The sequence below is a fragment of the Microcaecilia unicolor genome, chromosome 8 (genome assembly GCF_901765095.1).
Source record: "Microcaecilia unicolor chromosome 8, aMicUni1.1, whole genome shotgun sequence".
NCBI classification, from domain to species: Eukaryota; Metazoa; Chordata; class Amphibia; order Gymnophiona; family Siphonopidae; genus Microcaecilia; species Microcaecilia unicolor.
In genome coordinates, this window is record NC_044038.1 from 129,190,461 (window position 1) to 129,211,379 (window position 20,919).

Here is a 20,919-nt window from a genome sequence, read left to right on the forward strand (position 1 = left end):
TTGGGCCTCCCATATAATACTCAAGGATCGTCTGATATTGTCGGCCACCTGCCTGTGGAGGATAAAGCCTGACTGATCTACATGAATTATCTGAGGTAAGAATTTATTTATCATCATCGCCATTACCTTAGCCAGAATCTTGATATCCACATTTATGAGGGATATTGGTCTATAAGAACCACAAAGTGTTGGGTCTCGCCCAGGTTTTGGAATAACTGATATCCCTGCCATATACATGCTGACTGGTAATCTCCCTAATGTAAAGCATTCATTACCTACCCTCACCAAAAGAGGTCCTAATAGCAATCCAAATAATTTATAAAATTTTGCCATGTATCCATCTAATCCCGGTGCTTTGCCCCCCTTCAAACCCTTTATTGTCCTCTCTACCTCTTCCAATGTTATGGGTCTATCTAACCGTTCTTTTTGAGCTTCTGTCAATTTGTGAAGATGCAGCCCATTTAAATAGTTCTGTATATCAATTTGGGGCACAGGTACTTCTGTTGAATTTAGAGTCAAATAGTATTGGGCAAAACGGTCTCTTATCTCTCCGTATTGATAAATCATGCTATCCCCTGCTCCCTTTAACTTTGTTATGGTATTTCCCACTGCACACTGGCGTAAACAGCGTGCCAGCATTCTACTGGCTTTATTGCTAAATTCAAAGAACTTTTGTTTAGCCAATTTTCTATGGAATTCATAGTAACATAGTAGATGACGGCAGAAAAAGACCTGCACGGTCCATCCAGTCTGCCCAACAAGACAACTCATGTGTGCACCCTACTTTGATTTGTACCTGTGCTCTTCAGGGCACAGACCGTATAAGTCTGCCCAGCACTAGCCCCGCCTCCCAACCACCGGCTCTGGCATAGACCGTATAAGTCTGCCCAGCACTATCCCCGCGTCCCACCACCGGCTCTGGCACAGACCATATAAGTCTGCCCAGCGCTATCCCTGCCTCCCAACCTCCAGTCCCGCCTCCCACCACTGGCTCTGGCACAGACCGTATAAGTCTGCCCCGCACTATCCCCGCCTCCCAACCTCCAGCCCCGCCTCCCACTACCGGCTCTGCTATCCAATCTCGGTTAAGCTCCTGAGGATCCTTTCCTTCTGAACAGGATTCCTTTATGTTTATCCCACGCATGTTTGAATTCCGTTACCGTTTTCCTCTCCACCACCTCCCGCGAGAGGGCATTCCAAGCATCCACCACTCTCTCCGTGAAGAAATACTTCCTGACATTTTTCTTGAGTCTGCCCCCCTTCAATCTCATTTCATGTCCTCTCGTTCTACCGCCTTCGTATCTCCGGAAAAGGTTCGTTTGCGGATTAATACCTTTCAAACATTTGAACGTCTGTATCATATCACCCGTTTCTCCTTTCCTCCAGGGTATACATGTTCAGGTCAGCAAGTCTCTCCTCATACGTCTTGTTACGCAAATCCCATACCATTCTCGTAGCTTTTCTTTGCACCGCTTCGATACCAGATTCCATCTGCTTTATTTGTATTTTCTGCAGCTCAGTTCTACATTCCCTAAGTTCCCGACGTACAGTAGCTCTCATGGTGGTCTGATGCTGGGACTCTAACATTGGCAATCTCTGTCTTACTCTCAATTCCTGCTCTTGCTCTGTCCGCTTTTTAAGGCGGAGACACAACTTACATGCGTCTGGGCGATGGTCGGGCCCAAGGCACTGGATACACCACGAGTGGGGATCGGTACTTGAGATTGCCCGGTTGCATCGACCGCACTTCTTGAAGCCGCTGGGAATCCTCGATGTCAAGGATGGAAAAATAGCGGTGGCGAAGTCAAAGTTCTCGATGGTGCCAAAAGAAGGGCACAAAAAGGAGAAACACGTACACGCGGCCTAAGAGGGCCGCAACAGGTACGAAAGGAAACTTAAGAGGGAAAAACCTAAGAAATAAGGGTTAAAAAATTTTTTTTTTAATTTTAAAAGAAAACAGCTCCACAGAGCAAAAACGAAAGAAAAAAGCGGAAAAAAGACCGCAAAACGAAGGCTCTTTTCAGGGGCACACGGAGAGAGACCGCAGGCAGTCTTCTTCCTTACCGCAGAAAGAAAAGAACTGTCAGAACTCTCGCATGACAGGTGAGAAGATGGCCATGCCCCCGCGCGCTCGAAGGCTCTAGTAAGCTTTGTTGCTAGGAAGCTTTCCGTTCGTGGGGGCTGCCGTGGATGTCACCCAGTCCTGAGAACAAGCAGCCTGCTTGTCCTCACAGAATGCTTTAATTCAAAATACATCCTAATTTGTCTTAATTTTCTCATCAGAAAAAAAAGATCTTTATATTAGTGCACTAATTTTTGGTTCTAAAGATAGGGTTTAATATATATATATATATGACTCCAAAATTTTAATCACTGGAGACAGAGCATATTTTGTATGACCAATTAAGAGGTGATCATTCAATGGATTAAGTTTGTTATCTAATAAAAGAAACTTGGTTTTATCTGTATTCAATTTTAATTTATACTTCATCAAAGACCCTATCACAGTGATGTATTTTTGTACTGTATCAGTTATTTGCATCAAGGCTGAAAAAGCAGAAATCATGAGAGTTCATGCTATTGTTTATAAAGAATGGGGAGGACTTGGTTGACGAACGTTCAGAGTTATTATATGCAAACTCTGCCATTGTTAGTAGGTGCATCCATTTGTTCCAAAGTCTGGTTTACATGGTCTGTCAGATAGTGGGGGTATAGGCTGAAGAAAAGTGAACTTGGATGTCCAGAAGCTTTATAACATCACTCCAGAAATGCATGGTGAAATGGGTACCTCTGTCTGGAAACATGTGGGAAGGCAGACCATGTAGGTAGACTACCTCCCAGATAAGCATGTCTGCTGATTCGCATACAGTTGGGAGGCCAGCAGAAGCAATAAAATGGGTCCAAGAACGAATCAATGACTACTAGGCTGGTGGACTTTCTTAGTGACATAGGCAAATCTATGATAAAATCCATTGAGATCCATTCCCAGGGTCTAAAAGGTATAGGTAATGGCATTAAACATTTTTAAGGGCTGTCCCATGGTACCCGTAGGCACAGATTTTACAAGAGCTCATAAGAATAGCCAATGGTTCATCTAGCCAAGTATCCTGCTTCCAGCAATGGCCAATTCAGGTCACAAGTAGCTGACAGAATCCTAAATAGTAGCAAGATTCATGCTGTTGATCCCAGGGACAACCAGTGGCATTCCCCATGTCTATCACAATAGGTTCCTCCAGGAACTTGTTCAAACCTTTTTTAAAACCAGATACACAAACCGCTGATACCACATCCTCTGGAAACGAGTTCCAGAGCTTAACTATTCATTGTGGGGGGTCTTTTACTAAGCCACAGTAGCATTTTTAGCTTGAAGTAGAAATCAGCTGGTAGTAAGTGCTGAGCCACCTATAGGAATATACCATGATCTCTCTTCCCTCCCTCTGTGCTGCCACCTCCACCTGTTCTTGCACTAGCTTCTGTCACATCCAATTCACCTCTTCAGGTCTAATCACCTGCATTTGTCGGAGCTCTATCCCAAAATTGTGCTGTGGTTCCTGCTGGTTCTCAGCCATAACCATACAACATACAAAAATCACACAGCAGTGGCCCAACATTTTTTCCCCACATTCTGGCACTGTACCTTTACATTTTTACAGCTGTGCAGAGACGCATTATAAGTTATGACTCATAATTGTGTATTATATATATACCGCACCTTCAGAGTATATTCTCATGGATCTTCCTCCACCCTCATCCCACTCTCCAACACCCTTCTTTTTTCAATCTACACCTCTTCCCTGGGCTCACTGATCTCATCTCATGGTTTCCAGTATCATCTTTATGCTGATGACACCCAGCTGTATCTCTCCACACCAGACATCACCGCGGAGACCCAGGCCAAGGTATCGGCCTGCTTATCTGACATTGCTGCATGGATTTCCAACCGCCACCTGAAACTGAACATGGCCAAGACCGAGCTTATCGTCTTTCCACCAAAACCCACTTCTCCTATTCCTCCTCTCTCGATCTCAGTTGATAACACCCTTATCCTCCCCGTCTCATCCGCCCGCAACCTCGGAGTCATCTTCGACTCCTCCCTCTCCTTCTCTGCGCATATCCAGCAGACAGCCAAGACCTGTCGCTTCTTCCTCTTTAACATCAGCAAAATTCGCCCTTTCCTCTCTGAGCACACCACCCGAACTCTCATCCACGCTCTCATCACCTCTCGCCTTGACTACTGCAATCTACTCCTCACTGGCCTCCCACTTAACCATCTATCCCCCCTTCAATCCATTCAGAACTCTGCTGCACGTCTTATATTCCGCCTGAACCGATATACTCATATCACCCCTCTCCTCAGGTCACTTCACTGGCTTCCGATCAGATACCGCATACAGTTCAAGCTTCTGCTTCTCACCTACAAATGCACTCAGTCTGCAGCCCCTCATTACCTCTCTACCCTCATCTCCCCTTACGTTCCCGCCCGAAACCTCCGCTCACAGGACAAATCCCTCCTCTCAGTACCCTTCTCCACCACCGCCAACTCCAGGCTCCGTCCATTCTGCCTCGCCTCACCCTATGCTTGGAATAAACTTCCTGAGCCCTTACGCCAAGCCCCCTCCCTACCCATCTTCAAATCCTTGCTCAAAGCCCACCTCTTCAATGTTGCTTTCGGCACCTAACCTTTATACCTTTCAGGAAATCTAGACTGCCCCAATTTGACTGCCCCTACTTGACTGACTGTACATTTGTCATTTAGATTGTAAGCTCTTTGAGCAGGGACTGTCCTTCTATGTTAAATTGTACAGCACTGTGTAACCCTAGTAGCGCTTTAGAAATATTAAGTAGTAGTAGTATATTTAGTTTTAAAACCAGTCAACCACATTTTGGACAGGTAGATAATTCTAGTAATAAATGTACTTTGCAAATAAATAAATGTGAGTTACTTTACAGGAAGTAATCCATTATGAAATTTTAAGCATATTCATCCACCCATTTCCTCATTATCATAAAAATTTCTGAAACTTGCCAATAATGCACAAGATCAGAGATTATTTATGTACTGTAAAGGGGGGGGGGGGGGGTCCGCGTCCTTCTCTTGGGTGGAGCCAGCAAACCTCCCAGGATTCCAGGACAGAATGCTGCTGATACATGGACTCAGGGCCAAAGTATTTTATTATCAAGGCAATTTCATACCAAAAATCATAATATATTCTTCAGAACAAAAGGTACAGCCCTCTTAATATAGTCTTCAAAAGAAAAAAGTACAGTCCTCATAAGATAATCTTCAAAAGAAAAAAAAAAGGTACAGTCCAGGTCCCAAAATCCCTCAGCAAACGCTCAGCGCCTCAAGACCTCAGGTCTTCTATTAGGGCATTAGCTTTCCCTTCCCCCTCCTTCAGAAGGGTTTAGTAAGAGTTCAGCACACTTCCAATATAGCTCAACAGTTCAGAACAAATCTTCATGGACAGTCTTTGCACATCAAACCAATACCACAAATCACCTGCCTTTTCATAGTAAAGAGGGAACCCTGTAAGGAGCAGGGTTGGCAGTTTCTCCCACCTCTCAGCACCACGCCCGGTGTGGCCTCCTCCACTGCCTTCAAGTGCTGGGCAGGGCAACCTTTGAATTCTCCCACTCCAAGGTAGCTGGCTCCTCTCCCTTAGGCAACTCTAGTGGCAGGCTACTTCCTTCCTCCACATACTCCATGGAATCTCTCTCTTCATTCGTCTCCCCTCTCTCCTGGTGACTAAGAGCCTCCAGGAAATCTGCTCTCCCCTTCTCACAGCTGGGGGGAATTATATACTGATGGCGAAGCCAGGGAAACTGAGCTTCATCCTTCCCTCTCCCTCTAGTGGGGAAGGGAGTAACAGGCTCACCCTGCCTCGAGCCATTGCTCCCCCTGCTGGGGCTGGGAATCCATTCCATTTTTTTAGGACTACTCTCTTCTCTCATTCTTTCAAGGCCTTCTGGGACCTGTAGTTCTGGGCTCAACTGCTTCACTGGGAAGTCTCTGGGGCTTGCCTTGTCACACACCCCCTCCCTCAAGAAATTGCGACTCTCGGAAGCCCACAGCGGCTTTTCTGTAGAGTCTGCAATTCGCGATAGGGCATCAGCATTCCCATGGAGGCTCCTTGCCCGGTGCTGTATGGTAATAGAAAAGGCCTGTAGGGCTAGATACCACCTAGTAAGGCTGCTGTTGTGCCCCCGCATCAGCTGCAGCCATTTTAGAGGGGCATAATCTGTAATAAGGGTAAATGGATGGCCCTGCAAATAATATTTCAAGGCTTCCACTGCCCACTTAACAGCTAAGCACTCCTTCTCTATTACTGCATAGTGTTGTTCTGAGGGTGTTAATTTCCTACTTAAAAACAAGACCGGGTGTTCCTCCTGCCCAAACTCCTGGGATAAGACTGCCCCCAGCCCCATTTCGGAGGCATCCGTCTGTAGGAGAAAGGGATTCCCAAAATCTACCCCTTTCAAAATGGGTTCCTTACATAAGATATTTTGAAGAGTGTTAAAGTCCTGTTTCCCTTTCTCTCCCCATACTAAGGTATTGGGGTGGGCCTTCTTGAGCACGTCTGTCAAGGAGCTCGAAATCTCTGCAAATCTAGGGATAAATCGCTTATAATACCCTATGAGCCCTAGAAAGCTACGCAATTGCTTTTTGTTGGCGGGTAGGGGGAAATCCCTGATACCCTGCACCTTATCGGCCAGGGATTTGATGACCCCACCCCCCACCCGGTACCCCAAGTATTTCACTTTCCTACTGGCAAATACACACTTCTTCGGGTTTAAGGTCAGCCCCGCGTTCCTCAGCGATTCTAACACCGCCCCCACTCGGGGCAAATGGGATTCCCAATCAGTGCTAAAAATCACTAACCACCTTATAATCAAAAGAGAAAAACATCCATATTCCGACCTAAATCGGGAGATGGACGTCTTTCTCTTGCGGGCGCCCAAATCGGTATAATCGAAAGCCGATTTTGGGCGTCTTCAACTGCACTCCGTCGCAGGAACGAATAAAGTTGACGGGGGCGTGTTGGAGGCGTGGCGAAGGCAGAACTGGGGCGTGGTTATCAGCCGAGGAGAGATGGGCGTCTTTAGCTGATAATTGAAAAAAAAGCATTTTTACCGCGATTTTGGGTCACTTTTTTTGGACCCTTTTTTTTCACGAACAAGTCCCAAAAAAGTGCCCCAACTGACCAGATGACCACTGGAGGGAATAGGGGATCACCTTCCCTGACTCCCCCAGTGGTCACTAACCCCCTCCCACCAAACCCCCCCCCCCCCCCCCCCACTTTACAAACTTTTTTTCCCAGCCTGTATGCCAGCCTCCAATTCCGTACCCACCTCCATGACAGCAGAATGTGTTCTATCCTCTGACAGCCTGATGTGGGTCTCGGGTGAGTGTGACACCTTTTCTGTTAAGGGCACTGCAGAGTCACATCAGCAATGCATTGTGGTGGGTGTAGGGTATTGGGCTCCGTGATTCCAGTAGCTTGTGTTAAATGCTCACGATGTTGGTAGTTGGTAGGCTATACTCCCATGGTGCTTTTCCCTCTGCTTACTGGGTCAGAGTGTGCCCTGTTTTGTTTCCGGTAGTCCATGAGGTAGTGGCCATTTTTGTAAGCCAGTTTTAGATCTCTTTCATGTGTTTGCCACGATATAGCACTTAGTTCTTACCTTGAATGTTGCTGAAAGAGGGCATTGTACACTATTCTGTGTCACGTCTGTGGCCGTGACCCCTCTCAGACTCACCTTATTTCCTGTGGTCAGCTTCTGAGCTGGCTTCTGTCTGTTCTTTGTGAGTTAGTTCTGTCTCTGTGTGCTGGCTGTATTAGATTGTCGGTGTGCTGTCACCCGTTCCAGATTTCAGCTCAGTCCAGTCCGGATCTTCCAGGCTGCCCGACCCTTAGTTGCTTGGTGATTATTGCACCTGAGTCTCAGCTGCCTGCTGGGCTTATTAGCCATTTGGAACCTCTCTGCCTTTGCATTGCGTCTAAGGCCCTGGTATGTTAGTGCTTGTTGCTCTGCTGCCTAGTTTTGAATCCTTGCCTTGATTCTTGTCTGTTCTAGCCAGTCAGTGTGTAGTTAGATTAGGTGGTTGTTAGTTTGCTAGTCTTGTCTCTGGGCTTTAGTTTTGTGTTTAGTCCTTGTCTGTTTGTATTCTGCTGGCAGCTCTGCAGCTTTTAGTTCTGTGTCTTGTTAGTCAGTGTTTTGTTCCCTGTTTCAGTGGCTGCTTGCAGCTTCCAATTTCTGTTCCCTAGCTTGTCCTGTCCCTGCCTTGTGTAGTTTGTCTAGCCCAGTTTCCTGCCTTGCTGCCCATGTTCCTTCCTTTCCCCTCTGACACTCAGTCCCTGTGCTGCCTTGCTGTTATCCAGTCCTGCCCTGTCCTGCAAAGTCCTGTCGGCCACCTGAAGCTGGGAGCTCAACTCCTGGTGGAAAGTGGCCAGGTACAGGTGAAGCCTAACTGTTGTCAGAGTTCTGCCTTGCCCCTGGTGGGTGGTTTTGCCTGCCGCTGCTGCTCCTCGGCGGTGGCCCAAGGGCTCACAACCCAGTTCCTGCTTTGAAAACGTGACAGAATGCAAAGGCCATGAGCTCGGCAGGATCACCCTACCAGCTGGGGTTTCAGCCCAAGACTTTTTGCCCTGTTGTCCATCCGGGTTCCAGCCCCGGTTCATTTCCTGATTCCAGTTTGGATCCCAGGTCCAACCCAATTTTTGATCTGGATCCGTTTCTGACCATCCAAGAGTACCGCGTTAAACTTTTGTCTGATCCAGCTCTGAGGAATACTCCTGAAGCTGCAGCAGAGAGAAAGCGTCTCTGGGGCCCCGTTGTCCCTGGAAACCCAGTTTCTGCTATTGATCCCTCTACCAAGCTCTTCTTGTACCGCGTCCAACTTCTCGCGGAGCCAGCCCTGCGGAATACTCCTGAAGCCCAAGCTGAAAGAAGGTGGCTGCCTGATTCCGGTCCAGTTCTTGATTCTGATGTTAGTTCCAGCCAACCTCTGAGTCCAGTTCGAGTGACGTTTCCAGCCAAGTCTCTGAGGCCAGGCCGGGTGGCGCGTTGTACCACGCCTCCAATTCCAGCCCAAGAAGCGCTTCCACTCAAGCCTCTGATTCCAGTCCAAGCGAAGCTTTTGACGGAGTCTTCAATTCCAGTCCAAGTAGCGCTGTCACGCAAGCCTCTGATTCTAGTCCGAGCGAAGCTTCTGACTGAGCCTCCAGTTCCAGTCCAGGAAGCACTTCCACTTAAGCCTCTGATTCCAGTCCAAGCGAAGCTTTTGACTGAGCCTTCAATTCCAGTCCAGGTAGCGCTGTCACGCAACCCTCTGATGCTAGTCCGAGCGAAGCTTCTGACCGAGCCTTCAATTCCAGTCCAGGTAGCGCTGTCACGCAACCCTCTGATGCTAGTCCGAGCGAAGCTTCTGACTGAGCCTCCAGTTCCAGTCCAGGAAGCACTTCCACTTAAGCCTCTGATTCCAGTCCAAGCGAAGCTTTTGACCGAGCCTTCAATTCCAGTCCAAGTAGCGCTGCCATGCAAGCCTCTGATTCTAGCCCGAGCAAAGCTTCTAACTGCGTCTCCAGGTCCAGTCCAGGAAGCACTTCCACTTGAGCCCCTGAGTCCAGTCCAAGGGACGCTTCTGACCGAGCCGCCGAGCCCAGTTCGAGTGGCCCTGCTAGCCAGGCCGCTGCTGAGTTCTAGTGCCAGCCAAGATGATGCTGAGTCCACTCCTAGTTTGAGTCCTAGCCAAGATGATGCTGAGTCCACTCTGAGTTTGAGTTCCAGCCATGATGATGCTGAGTCCACGCTGAGTTCCAGTTCCAGCCAAGCTGCTGAGTCCAAGTCAAGTTTTAGTTCCAGCCAAGCTGCTCAGTCCCAGCCGAGGTCAAGTTCCTGGCTTCTGTCTGTTCTTTGTGAGTTAGTTCTGTCTCTGTGTGCTGGCTGTATTAGATTGTCGGTGTGCTGTCACCCGTTCCAGATTTCAGCTCAGTCCAGTCCGGATCTTCCAGGCTGCCCGACCCTTAGTTGCTTGGTGATAGTTGCACCTGAGACTCAGCTGCCTGCTGGGCTTATTAGCCATTTGGAACCTCTCTGCCTTTGCCTTTGCATTGCGTCTAAGGCCCTGGTATATTAGTGCTTGTTGCTCTGCTGCCTAGTTTTGAATCCTTGTCTTGATTCTTGTCTGTTCTAGCCAGTCAGTGTGTAGTTAGATTAGGTTGTTGTTAGTTTGCTAGTCTTGTCTCTGGGCTTTAGTTTTGTGTTTACTCCTTGTCTGTTTGTATCCTGCTGGCAGCTCTGCAGCTTTTAGTTCTGTGTCTTGTTAGTCAGTGTTTTGTTCCCTGTTTCAGTGGCTGTTTGCAGCTTCCAGTTTCTGTCCCCTAGCTTGTCCTGTCCCTGCCTTGTGAAGTTTGTCTAGCCCAGTTTCCTGCCTTGCTGCCCATGTTCCTTCCTTTCCCCTCTGACACTCAGTCCCTGTGCTGCCTTGCTGTTATCCAGTCCTGCCCTGTCCTGCAAAGTCCTGTCGGCCACCTGAAGCTGGGAGCTCAACTCCTGGTGGAAAGTGGCCAGGTACAGGTGAAGCCTAACTGTTGTCAGAGTTCTGCCTTGCCCTGGTGTGGGGTGGTTTTGCCTGCCACTGCCGCTCCTCGGCGGTGGCCCAAGGGCTCACAACCCAGTTCCTGCTTTGAAAACGTGACATTCTGCCAGCTCGGACCTACTGCGAGACTCGTTGCCAGTGGGGCACAACCTCTGATCTGCAGTTAACTGTGAGTAAACGTGCTTATTCAAATAAAGGACGTTTTCAGCGAGATGAGTCTTCAGGTGTCAATTGGTATGCCAATGTTATATAGCAGCAACAAGCCCTGACCCTGGAGCACTTTTAGTGGGTACTGCAGTGCACTTCAGGCAGGCAGACCCAAGCCCATCCCCCCCCCCCACCTGTAACACTTGTGGTGGTAAATGGGAGGCCTCTAAAACCCACTGTACCCACATGTAGTTGCCCCCTTCACCCCTAAAAGCTATGGCAGTGTTGTACATTTGTCCCTCCCACGACCAAATAGCTTGGATTAGGACGTTTCTGAGCTGGATGTTTTTATTTTCCATTATCGCAAAAAAAAAAAAAAAAAAAACCCGCCCAGCTCAGAAAGGACCAAATCCATGGCATTTGGTCCGCCCAAACTGTATTTTCGAAACAAAAGATGGACACCCATTTTTTTCGAAAATACAGTCTGTTCCGGTTCTTCACGTACCCGTTTTCGGACATAGACGCCCATGGAGATGGGTGTTCGCGTTCGATTATGCCCCTCCACATCATCCATGTAGGCGGCAGCATAATTATTACTACTACTACTACTAATCATTTCTATAGCGCTACTAGACATACGCAGTGCTGTACACCTGAACACGAAGAGACAGTCCCTGCTCGACAGAGCTTACACTCTAATTAGGACAGACAAACAGGACAAACTAAGAGAAAAGGGAATATTAAAGTGAGGATGATAAAATAAGGATTCTGAACAAGTGAATAAGGGTTAGGAATTAAAAGCAGCATCAAAAAGGTGGGCTTTTAGCTTACATTTGAAGACGGTCAGAGATGGAGCTTGACGTACCGGCTCAGGAAGTCTATTCCAGGCATATGGTGCAGCAAGATAAAAAGAATGGAGTCTGGAGTTAGCAGTGGAGGAGAAGGGTGCAGATAAGAGAGATTTACCGAGTTCCCGGGGAGGAATGTAGGAAGAGATGAGAGTGGAGAGGTACTGAGGAGCTGCAGAGTGAATGCACTTATAAGTCAATAAGAGGAGTTTGAACTGTATGCGGAAACGGATAGCAAGCCAGTGAAGTGACTTGAGGAGAGGGCTAATATGAGCATAACGACACTGGCAGAATATTAGTCGTGCAGCAGAATTTTGAACAGATTGAAGAGGAGAGAGATAGCTAAGTGGGAGACCTGTGAGAAATCACCCCTCTCCTCAGGTCACTTCACTGGCTTCCAATCAGATACCGCATTCAATTCAAGCTTCTCCTTCTTACCTACAAATGCACTCAGTCTGCTGCCCCTCACTACCTTTCTACCCTCATCTCCCCTTACGTTCCCGCCCGTAACCTCCGTTCACAGGACAAATCCCTCCTCTCTGTACCCTTCTCCACCACCGCCAACTCCAGGCTCCGCTCATTCTGCCTTGCCTCACCCTATGCTTGGAACAACCTTCCTGAGCCCTTATGCCAAGCCCCCTCCCTGCCCATCTTCAAGTCTTTGCTTAAAACCCACCTCTTCAATGCTGCATTCGGCACCTAACTCTTACCGTTCAGTAAACCAGACTGCCCCAATTTGACTGCCCCTGTCGGACTGACCGTTCACTTGTCTCTTAGATTGTAAGCTCTTTGAGCAGGGACCGTCCCTCTATGTTAAACCCTAGTAGCGCTTTAGAAATGTTAAGTAGTAGTAGTAGTAAGTAAGTTGCAATAGTCTAAGCGAGAGGTGATGAGTGTGGATGAGGGTTCTGGTAGTGTGCTCAGAAAGGGCGAATTTTGGTGATATTATACAGAAAGAAACGACAGGTTTTAGCAGTCTGCTGAATATGTGCAGAGAAGGAGAGGGAGGAGTCGAAGATGACCCCAAGGTTACAAGCTGATGAGACAGGAAGGATGAGAGCGTTATCCACAGAAATAGAGAATGGGGGAGGAGGAGAGGCTGTTTTAGGGGGAAAGATAAGAAGCTCAGTCTTTGTCATGTTTAGTTTCAGATGGTGCTGAGACATCCAAGCAGCAATGTCAGACAGGCAGGCTGATACTTTGGCCTGGATTTCGGTTGAGATTTCTGCTGTGGAGAGGTAGATCTGGGAGTCATCAGCGTAAAGATGATACTGAAAACCATGGGATGAGATCAGAGTACCAAGGGAAGAAGTATAGATGGAGAAAAGAAGAGGTCCCAGGACAGATCCCTGAGGTACACCAACTGACAGTGGGATAGAAGTAGAGGAGGATCCACTAGAGTATACACTAAAGTTACGCAGGGAGAGATAAGAAGAAAACCAGAAAAGACCAGAGTCCTGAAATCCAAGTGAGGACAGCGTATCAAAGAGTAGGCTGTGTCAACAGTGTCAAAAGCAGCAGATATATTGAGAAGGATGAGGATAGAATACAGACCTTTGGATCTGGCCAGGAACAGATCATTGGAGACTTTAGTAAGCGCTGTTTCAGCTGAATGAAGGGGGCAAAAGCCAGATTGAAGTGGATCAAGAATAGTTTGAAATGAAAGAAAGTCAAGGCAATGGCGGTGAACAGCACATTCATGTATCTTGGATAGGAAAGGGAGGGAGATGGGGTGATAGTTGGAAGGACAGGTAGGGTCCAATGAAGGTTTTTTTAAGGAGTGGTGTGACTACGGCATGTTTGAAGGCATCAGGAACAGTCGCAGTGGACAGTGAAAGATTGAGGATATGACAGATAAAAGGGATGACAGTAGGAGAGATAGTGTTAAGTAGATGGTGGGAACAGGATCAGAGGAACAGGTAGTTTCGAGGAGGAAATAAGATGTGTAGCTTCCTCGTCAGTGATTTCAGAAAAGGAAGAAAAGGAGGCAGGGGTTGGAGGGTTGAGAGAATGGACTAAGGGAAGGAGAGGTGGAGGTGACCTGGTTGAGAATTCATGTTTAATCTTGTGAACCTTATCATGAGAGTGCTCAGCCAGAGTCTGGGGGGAAAGTGAAGGGGGAGTTGGAGGTGAATGGAGGTGAAGGCACTTTGAGGAGAGTTCAGTGTGGCAAAGAGACGTTGAGGGTTTGAGCCAAGAGAATTTGTCAACTGGATGTAATAATCCTGATGCCACCGCAGAATATGGTCCGCTAATCGTTGGCAGCATGCAGCTGTCTCATTCAAGCCAAAAGGCATTCTTTTGAATTGGAACAAACCCAAAGGTGTACTAAAGGCCGTTTTCGGTTTGGCTTCTGCCAAAGGAATTTGCCAGTACCCTTTAGTAAGATCAAGGGTGGTCAGAAATTGGGCTTGCATTAACTTATCCAGTAATTCGTCGATGCGGGGCATGGGGTACGCATCAAATCTAGAGATAGCATTAACCTTCCTAAAGTCAATGCAGAATCATTGGGATCCGTCTGATTTGGGCACAAGAACTACTGGGCTGGGCCAGGGACTGTTAGATTCCTCTATTATCCTTATATCCACCATCTCCTGTACCTGTCTTATAATTTCCTGTCGCCTGGCCTCAGGCACTCTGACGAACAATCCTCCCTGGCTCTGTATGAATGGAGTGTGCAATTACATGAGTTTCCCCCGGAAGGGGAATAAGGACGTCCTGAAATTCCTCCAACAGGGTCTCTACAGCTCGCCTCTGTTGGAGATTTAGGGAAGACCCAATGACTGGTGCCCCCCTCTCCCGGAAGTCACTAAGCTGGGGTCCCAGGCCCTCTTCCAAGGCAGCCACCATTCCTTCCCGCTCTATCCACGGATGCAACACATTTATATGATACATCTGGGTTTTCCCTTTCTCATTCTTAACTCGATATGACCAGGGACCTACTTTCTCTTTTATCACAAAATGACCCTTCCATTGGGAGGTGAACTTATGGGGGTCCAAGGGAATCATTACTAGGACTTTATCCCCTGCCTGAAAATTCCGGACCTTAGTAACCTGGTCGTAGTATCCCTTCTGTGTCCCCTGGCACTTCCCTAGATTACCCTGTGCATAATCAAAGAGGTGGTGTAACCTAGCCCGCAACTCCTTTAAATATGTGCTTACAGTCTGGGGGTCATCTAATTTTTCCACTCACTGCTCTTGTATAATATCAAGAATTCCCCGGGGTAATCGCCCATACACTAATTCGAATGGGGACATCCCTAATGAAGCCTGAATGTTCTCCCTGCTGGCATATTGAGTGAATGGGAGTAAATGATCCCAATCCTCATATTGACGGTTCAATTCCCTCCTTAACATACCCTTGAGGGTCTTGTTAAACTGCTCCACCATACCATTAGACTGAGGGTGGTAGGTGGTTGGTTGGGGGACTTTGGGTTCTCAGCATATAATGGGCGGCAGAAGTGTTGCCATATTGTTGCACAAACAATTGCCCTTTCACCTTCATAAGCTCATGCAAGACAAGGAAGGCCAGTATGTTCTTATGGCTGGGGAACTTTGGGGTCGTAGATATCTGCTTTGTAATTTCTATGCACCCAATATTTAAGATCATAAATTTTACTCTATGCTTGTGGCAACTGTGACAGCGTTTTCTGATTACCAACTTATCCTGGGAGATTTTAATGTCACCGCAAATCCCCTATTGGGAAGAGACAGATTATAAACGTAAGGAGGTAAATTTTCTTGTGACTCACTTGGGGGTTTTGGATGTCTGGCGCCTCCTCCATCCCCAGGAGAGGGACTACACCTTTTACTCCCATCCCCATCGGGTGTATGCCAGACTTGATTATTTCCTGGTGTCCCACTCACTGCTCTCCAGGGTGACCATCATGAGGATTATGTCCCTGTGCTCTCGGACCATTCACTGGTTATGTTACTCTTATCCATAGTGGTTGACCCTAGAGCTAGAGTGTGGAAATTTCCTATTTCATTGTATACGGATGGTTTTCACACCTCCCTAAGAGAGCAGTGGTCGATGTACCAACAAACTAATGCTATGCCCAATATTGGGGCTGCCACTTTTTGGGAAGCATCCAAGGCAGTGATGAGGGAACACATTATACTCTATACAAAGTGGATTTGCAGGCCCGGTAGGCTGATTTCCTTTGTATTTTGGGGGAACTCTGCTCTCTGCAGCATACCCATGTCTCGCTTGGATGAATCCACCAAAAAGCAGTTACTGGATGTTAGGAAACAGTTTGGCGTTCTCTTTAATGGGAGAGCGTCTAATGACCTTTTGTTATCATAGATATTGCTTACATCATTGGAGAGGGAAAGCTGGCAGGCTGCTCGCCAACCTGGTGCATCCTACTAGAAAGAGGCAGGTGATAACAGCCATTAAGGATGATCAGGGGAGGCATTAAACTTCTGAGGCCCAGATTGGGGAGCAGTTTGTTAAGTTCTATAGAGCTCTGTATGAGCGCCAGTCGCTTGAGGAAGGGACTCAAGATAAGTTCTTTCAGGGCCTCAGCTTATCGCAGCTTACTCAGGATCATTTAAATCATTTTGTTTTACCAATCCTACTGAAAAATGCTCATATCAGGTTACTGTACAACTTTTGTAATAAAAATATACACAGCACAGAACCCTAGTCCACTAACTGCTGACCTCTCTCTTCTCTGCTCATATTATTATTAACATTTGTATAGTGCTACCAGACGCACGCACCGCTGAACACCTGACAGAGAGAGAGACAGTCCCTGCTCAATAGAGCTTACAATCTAAAAATAATACAGACAGACAAGACAATTAAGGGTGAGGGAAGTAAATTCACCACAATAACCACACCAAATGTTTCCCTGCCAGTCTCAAACACACTGAAAATTCTCGGAGTCACCATTGATCATAACCTAACTCTTGAAAATCATGTGAAGAACACAACTAAGAAGATGTTTCACGCCATGTGCACATTATTCATATGCACGATTATTCATAAGATCATCTATGGAGATGCCCCGACTTACATGCTAGACCTCGTCGACCTACCTCCTAGAAATGCTAAAAGATCCGCCCGCACGTTTCTTAATCTACACTTCCCTAGCTGTAAAGGATTAAAATACAAAGTAACACATGCGACCAGCTTTTCATATATGAGCACACAACTATGGAATGCATTACCAACAAAACTGAAAACAATTAACGAAATAACTAACTTTCGCAAATCTCTGAAAACCTCTCTCTTCGAAAAGGCTTACCACAAGAACCCGTAGTTTAACTATAACACTCAACTCTTAACGACGTCTTTCTTTAATGTTTGCTTAGATCTTCTCTGTCATCCTTGAGCTCCTAAAACATCAATTGTATCTTTGAACCCTGTAATGGCGATGCCATGACAGATTTTGTAAGCCACATTGAGCCTGCAAATAGGTGGGAAAATGTGGGATACAAGTGTAATACATAAATAAATAAATATGTACAGGGTGAGAAGGAACAAGGGGAGGTAATTGAGTAGTAGCTAGGAGCCAAAAGCAGTGGTGAAAAGGTGGGTTTTCAGCATAGATTTGAAAACAGGTAGAGATGGAGCTAGATGTACAGGCTCAGGAAGTCTATTCCAGGCATAAGGTGCCGCAAGGGAAAAGGGACGAAGCCTGGAGTTAGCAGTAGAGGAGAAGGGGCACGACAAGAGAGATTTGTCCAATGAGCGGAGTTCACAGGGAGGAATGTAGGGAGAGATGAGAGGGGAGAGGTAATGGGGGCCTGCAGAATGGATGCATTTAAAGGTCAGTAAGAGAAGTTTGAATTGTATGTGGAAGCGAACAGGGAGCCAGTGAAGTGACTTGAGGAATGGACTAGTGTGGGTATAACGATTTTGGCGGAAAATAAGGCGCGCTCCAGAATTTTGGACTGGAGAGGAGAGAGATGGCTGAGAGGAAGACCAGTGAGAAGTAAATTGCAATAATCCAAACGAGAGGTGACAAAGGTTTGGATAAGGGTTCTGGTAGCGTATTCAGAAAGGAAGGGGTGGATTTTGCTAATGTTGTAGATAAAGAAACGACAAGTTTTAGTGATCTGCTGAATATGCGCAGAGGAGAGAGAGGGATCAAAGATGACTCCAAAGTTACAAGCCGAGGAGACAGGGAGGATGTGAGAGCCATTAACAGAGATAGAAAATGGGGGAAGAAGGAAGGTGGATTTAGGGGGAAAAATGAGAAGTTCAGTTTTAGTCATGTTTAGCTTCAGATGGCGTTGAGACATCCAAGCAGCAATGTCAGACAAGCAGGATGAAATTTTGTCTTGGATTACGGGTGAGATTTCAGGGGTGGAGATGTAGATCTGAGAGTTATCTGCATAAAGATGGTAATGAAAGCCATGAGATGAAATCAGGGTACCAAGGGAAGAGGTATAGATGGAGAAAAGGAGGGGTCCAAGGACAGAACCCTGGGGGCACCAACTGAAAGCGGGATGGAAGTTGAAGAGGAACCGCCAGAGTGAACACTGAAAGTGCGAAGTGAGAGGTAAGAGGAGAACCAGGAAAGAACAGGGCCCTGGAATCCAATCGAGGACAGCGTATCATATCCATGTTTACTGTTTTATTATTAAGACCTTTTTTTCCTAGTGAAATCTGACCAATCGATTGACCCCACTGCTTTCTTCTTAACATATTGGTTACCAATTACTTACAGCAGTGGTGTCCAACATGCAGCCCCCATAGTTGTCCGTTGTGGCCCTCATGCAGTCAAGAGAATGGTCAACAGCAGGCCTGCAAATGAACTGAGAAGTCCTGCCAAAGAACTATGCCAGTAGTCGCCAACACGCAGCTCGAACTTCAGTCTTGCCCGCTCTGAAAAAATGGTACTTCCCAACAACCAGGAGCCTTCACCAGACTCTTCCCCAAAGTCTCTCTACTCGTATCTTCTCTTCAGGCTAAAACTGCCCTAAACAAGGCCCCTCCTTCTCCCAGCATGAGCCAACATTTGCAGGTGTGCACAAATGCATCAATGTCATCTCGAAGGGACACATGCACAACCCAACCCAGCGGAGCCTCACTTTAGCATCCGTTACAGCCGCATTCCTCTTGCTGTTGCCCCGCAGCCATGAACACTTCTGGGTTCGTGGGGCCTTTGCTCCACCCACCTCCCGGCAGAAGCCTCACAAAATCAGTGGGCAGCTCTCAGTTTGGGTTCCAACACTGCTGTGCTGCACCTCTGCTCCAGTGGTCCGGCTTAGCCCTCACTGCACAGACAGCAGCCTTTCTAGACTCTGATGCCTCTTACCGACTCCTCAGGTGAGCAATATTTTACCCTGGTTACACAGAAAACACACCAAACTGTAGTAAAAGGGCCCAATATTTTTCCATATAGTAAATTGGAGTGATACTTTCGTTTTTACACTGCAGAGTTTGCAGATTGAATGGGTCTTTTATAGGGATTTGCAGCCCAAACATTTTTGGTTTGTCTTGCTGCGGAATAAACATATAAGAGAACATAAGAGTAGCCATACTGGATCAGACCAATGGTCCATCTAGCCCAGTATCCTGTTTTCCAAACAGTGGTCAAGCCAGGTCACAAATACCTGGCAGAAACTCAAATCATGGCAACACTCTATACTTCAAATCCCAGGGAAAGCAGTTGCTTCCTATGTGTGTCTCATCCTTGAAGTGATGTTGAATCAATACTGCTTTTAATGTTTAAAATCTTGTCTGAACAAGCAGATCAAGGCAGTTTACACGATTAGTGGTATTTTACTTTTAAAAGTCTACCCCTGATTTTGCCCTGCTACATGCAGAGTTATAGTTTTGTTTTTCCTCCCAGAAATCTGTGCATGCCATGTGGTAAAAAACAAGCCCTTATCCGATTGCACATTTTCCTATCTTACCCGGGAACGAGAAGAGAGAGCCAAAGCCTGAGCCGGGACACACACATACACACCTGATCCCGGGGTGTGGCGGGAAACACTGACTCAATTCTACTTTTTGGTGGCATTCAATTTTACAGATTCATAAATTTGAAACCTCTGTTGCAGACAAAATGGGTGAGACATGTTCTACTGCCAAAATTTGGTCTCATGTTGATAATTATCTGAAATCTTATAATTTTAGGTAACTTAAGATTTATTTTGATTTGCAGGTGTTTTTTTGTTGTTTGAATTCTGTGTTACAGTTGATGTTATTGCTTGATAAATTGTTTATCTTTTTCTAAAACCAATAAAATTCTTGGACATAAAAATAAAAGTTAAATATGTACACTTTAAATCTGTTGATGGCCCTCGGTGCGCTCTCTTATTCACTTTGTAGCCCTTTACTACTAACCATTTCTATAGCACTACAAGACGTATGCAGCGCTGTACATTGAACATTAAAAAGGTTGGAGACCATCTGTAAGATCAGGTTTAAATTTTATTACTTACTCTTTATACTGGTCAACCAACCAGCCTTTCCTGTATTCATCACTTTGAGCACTACACTGAGCGATCACAGAACTTATGGTCATTCCCCCTTGTTCTAAATTATGTCTTGATTTTCGCCTTCTTTGGCTTGTTGCTGTATTGCTCCTACTCTTCTCTTCCTATACGCATTCAACTCAAACCATCTGAAAACAAATGCAAGATGGCCTTGAAAACCTGTCTTTTTACTTAGGTTTTTCTATCAGTTAAAATTATTGAAGTACAACTGAGTACTTTATTGCAGCAGCCCCTTTTCCCTGCTCCTATTGTCTCCCCATTACTGGTTGCATACAAGACTAAGTTGATCTATTCAAAATTTCCTTCCTTTTGTTTTTTGTTCTTGTTCTGTAATATATTAATTTAATTTATTTAATTTTTGTTCATACCAGTTTTATTTACCAGATTATAAACTGCCATGAAGGTTGCCGAATGATGAATGAAACCCAACCTTGAAGAATTATTTATTTTGCTAGACTTTTATACCTTGTTCTGCAAACTTTTAGGAGGTTAAGCACCAATAGGATACCGAAACAGCTAAGATTGGGTATATTCACTATTTCATAATTGTTAAGTGTGATCTGTATGTCTGGGAGTCCTCACCCAGCCTCATATCTTTCACAGACATGTCACTTCCTATCCCACCGTAGGTCACGGAGCAGACTATTCTACCCCTGATTTTGCCCCACTACATGCACAGAATTTGTAGTTTTGGTTTTCCTCCCAGAAATCCGTGCATGCCATGTGGTAAAAACCAAGCCCGTATCCGGTTGCACGTCTTCGTATCTTATCCGAAAACGAGAAGAGCCATAGCCCGAGCCGGGACACACACGCACACCTGATCCCGGGGTGTGGCGGGAAACACTGACTCACTCCCTCTCACGCTCT